General features: G+C 37.3%; 1 pseudogene; it reads right to left on the bottom strand.

Annotated features, from left to right (window-relative positions):
• Positions 1-2538: 2538 nt before the first annotated feature.
• Positions 2539-2653, bottom strand: LOC113618637 (uncharacterized; annotated as a pseudogene).
• Between the last annotated feature and the right edge of the window lie 1627 nt (positions 2654-4280).

Here is a 4280-nt window from a genome sequence, read left to right as displayed (position 1 = left end):
TTCATCAGAATATCTGTCAGAATGAATTAGGATTAGGTTGATCTGCCAGTACCGTGAAACCTAAGATAACAATAGTTTTAATGAGATAGAAGTCTGTTTCTCTTTCATGTAACCCAGCAGTCCAGGCCTGGTATGGAGATCCCACATGACCACATAGTCATTCTACCATCTTTAATGGTGGCTTTAATATCTGGGTCAAAATGGATGCTGTAGCTCCAGTCCTCACACACATATTCCATAGAGGAAGCAGGCAAAGTGAGAAGAAGGGAATGGCCTTCCCCTTTATAGACATGTCCCACAAAATTGCACAGCCCTCTTACTTTCTTTTGTCCCAAACTTAATCACATGGCCACTTCTGGCTGCAAGAGAGCCTGGGAAATGTGATCTGTATTCTGGATGGGCACGTGCCCGGATGCAATTAGGAAAGTCTGTTACTGAGAGGAAAGAATGGTATTGGGGGACGCATAGGATTTTCCGCTACCCAACCTATCAGGCTATGTGAGGATTCAGATAATTCTAGTAAAGTGCTTTGCACAGAGGCCAGGCCAAAGGAAGTGCTCCATGAATGGCTGGGATTGCTGCCATTCCTCACTCCACCCAGAGCAACAGTGTTTGCTTCGAGGTTTCCAGGAGGGCACTGCAGCTGCTAGGCAAGAGGCAGAGCAGCACATGTAAAGATGCTGTTTGTGGCACGTGGAGAGTGCAGAGGGCTGTCAGGGAGCAGGGCTGGGAATATGGTGAGGTGAAAGAGGCACTCACCTCGGGTGCATAATTGGGGGGCGGGGCGGGGGTGTTGCCAAAACTCTCAGTACTCAAGAAGAGTAATACTTTAATGTAATATTTTTTAAAACCAGAATTAATGCAAAACATCCACAATTAACAAAAATAAAGACGGAATTCAACTCTGCACTTCAACAACTCACTTCACCTGGTTCACCCTAATCCTAGACCTGTCACATCCTATTTTTCCTGGCAGCGCTCAGGCCTGAGAGAATTAACGCAGTGTTAGGGGGATTAGTTTAAAATGTGGGGGATGTATTTGTAATAATTAAGTAGGATCCAACAACATATAAACTCTCTAAGGTATATGGATTTCTTTAATCTATACGTTTAAAGAGATACAGTACTCCTTTTAAAATTAAGAAATCCATACTACCTAAATCACAAGAAAGAAAATTGAAAGCATTTAAAATTGTACCACTAAGACAAAACCTTAATTAATATTTTAATGTCTATCATTCCATCTTTTTAAAGTGTTATGTGTGTATATATATATATGTACGCATACATATATATACTTTTCATTTAAAATTGAATCATTCAGTATATAACACAACCTGCGTTTTCATTTAACAGTATTTCTGTATTACTACATATTCTTCTACAATATAATTTCTTTTTTATTTTATTGAAATACGGTTGATTTACAATGTTGTGTTAATTTCTGCTGTACAGCAAAGTGATTCAGTAATACATATATATATTCTTTTCCATATTCTTTTCCATTATGGTTTATCACAGGGTACTGAATATAGTTCCCTGTGCTATACAGTAGAACCTTGTGGTTTATCCATTCTATACATGAGTTTGTATCTGCTAATCCCAAACTCCCAATCCTTCCCTTCCCCATCCCCACCCTGCCTTGGCAACCAGAAGTCGGTTATCTGTATCTGTGAGTCTGTTTCTGTTTCATAGATATGTTTCATTTGTGTTATGTTTTAGATTCCACATACAAGTGATGTCATATGGTATTTGTCTTTCTGATTTACTTCTCTTAGTATGATAATCTCTAGGTCCATCCATGTTGCTGCAAATGGCATTATTTCATCCTTTTATATGGCTGTGTAATACTCCATTGTATTTATATACCACGTCTTCTTTATCCATTCATCTGTTGATGGACATTTAGGTTGTTTCCATGTCTTGGTTGTTGTAAATAGTGCTGCTATGAACATAGGGTGCATGTGTCTTTTTTTTTTTTGTGGTATGTGGGCCTCTCACTGTTGTGGCCTCTCCCGTTGCGGAGCACAAGCTCCAGACGCACAGGCTCAACAGCCATGGCTCACGGGCCCAGCCGCTCTGCGGCATGTGGGATCTTCCTGGACCGGGGCACAAACCTGTGTCCGCTGCATCAGCAGGCGGACTCTAAGCCACTGTGCCACCAGGGAAGCCCAAATGTGTCTTTTTGAATTAGAGTTTTGTCTGGATATGTGCCCAGGAGAGGGATTGCTGAATCATATGGCTACTCAATCTTTAGTTTTTTGAGGAAATCATACTGTTTTCCATAGTGGCTGTACCAATTTACATTCCCACCAACAGTGCAAGAGGGTTCCCTTTTCTCTACACCCCCTCCGGCATTTTTTATTTGTAAATGTTTTAATGATGGCCATTCTGACCAGTGTGAATTGATACCTCATTGTAGTTTTGATTTGCATTTCCCTAATAATTAGCAACGATGAGCATCTTTTCATGTGCCTATTGGCCATCTGTATGTCTTCTTTGGAGAAATATCTATTTAGGTCTTCTGCCCATTTTTTGAAAAATATGGAACGCTTCACAAATTTGCATGTCATCCTTGTCTTGTGCAAGGGGCCATGCTAATCTTCTCTGTATCATTCCAATATTTTATTATATGTGCTGCCGAAATGAGCACAATATAATTTCTTATGTTGTGTGTATATGCTAAATTTAGATTGTTTCCAACTTTTTTGCTCTTACAAATAGCTCTACAATAAATATCCTTGTGGTTAAATTGTTTTTGCAATTATCTGTTTATTTACTTGGTCTAAATTCCTAAAAGAGGAATTGCTAGTCAACCTTCTTAAGATTGCCAAATAGCCTTCCAGAACGTTTCTACCAATTTATTCTCCTTCCAGAAGTGTGTGAGAGTATGTGTTTCCCATACCCTTGACAACATTGAGTGTAATAATTTTTTAAATCTCTACTGACTTAAATAGTGAAAAATAAAGATAAAAGTTTTGTATTCACATTTCTTTAAATGCTAATGGAGGTAAAGGTTTTGTTCATTTTTTTATTAGTATTTGCATTTTTTTAAATAAATTGCATGAAGAGGTAAGATCTTTGATGGCAGAGACTTATGAGTTTTTGTTCATTTATGTCCCAAGCACCTACAACAGTGCCTGTCAAAGAATAAGCACTCAATAAATATTTGTTGAATGAATGAAAGTATCCAACAATTTCTAAGAGTTCTTTAGCTATCAAAGGAATTAATATTTAGGATGGGTTTCAGATATTTTTCTCAGTTTATCATGTGCCTGTCAGCTTTATTTATTGTATTCTCTGCTACGTACAAGTTTTTAAAAATCAGTTTTCCCTCTTTGTGTCAGGATATTACATATATCAGGACTGTGTGTGTGTGTGTGTGTGTGTGCGTGTGTGTGTGTGTACACATTTTTTTCCAACTATTTTTTACATTTTGAATCATGTGTACCTTATTTTACTCTATAGTGTATTTGATTTTCTTAGCTTTTTTCAGATAGGCAAATGTCTTCTGCAAAAAAATTCTTTTTCTCTTTTTCAATATTTATACGTCTCATTTCATTTTTCTTATTACTATTCTTTAAATTCCAAAAAAATGCCTAATAATAGTGGTTACAGTGGTATCTTTGTCTTGTTTTTTGACTTGAAGAGAAATACTTCTTATTTGGGAGATATTTATTTCAAGATATTAATTTCAGGATTCTTAAGTTTTTTCTACTTAAGAGGGTTTTTAAAAAATCTGGAATAGATTTTGGATTTTACCAAATGTTTCGACAGCAGTATTTTTGATATTTTGACCTTAATATTTTCCTTGTTCTAGTAATATGGTTAATTATATTAATAAATTTCCTGAAATTATATCATTCTTATACTTCTAGAATAAACTCACTTGGACATAGTATATTTTATAACTCTAGTTTTGATTTGCTAATATTTCATACATATTATATTCATAGTTATACATTTAGTCTATAGTTGTCCCTCTTTAAGGCTCTAATATGTCAAGTTTTGGTACCAAGATTATACTAGTTTTTTTTGTTTTTTGAGGTGTTTTTTTTCAGTATGCAGGCCTCTCACTGTTGTGGCCTCTCCCGTTGAGGAGCACAGGCTCCGGATGCGCAGGCTAAGTGACCATGGCTCACGGGCCCAGATGCTCCATGGCATGTGGGATCTTCCCAGACCCGGGCACGAACCCGTGTCCCCTGCATCGGTAGGCAGACTCTCAACCACTGCGCCACCAGGGAAGCCCTATACTAGTTTTGTAAAATAAACTGTAAAGC

This window comes from Aethalodelphis obliquidens, unplaced genomic scaffold (assembly GCF_003676395.1).
Source record: "Aethalodelphis obliquidens isolate GAN/ISIS:26980383/991018 unplaced genomic scaffold, ASM367639v1 scaffold5, whole genome shotgun sequence".
Classification (NCBI taxonomy): domain Eukaryota; kingdom Metazoa; phylum Chordata; class Mammalia; order Artiodactyla; family Delphinidae; genus Aethalodelphis; species Aethalodelphis obliquidens.
This window is presented reverse-complemented; position numbering and strand designations above follow the sequence as displayed.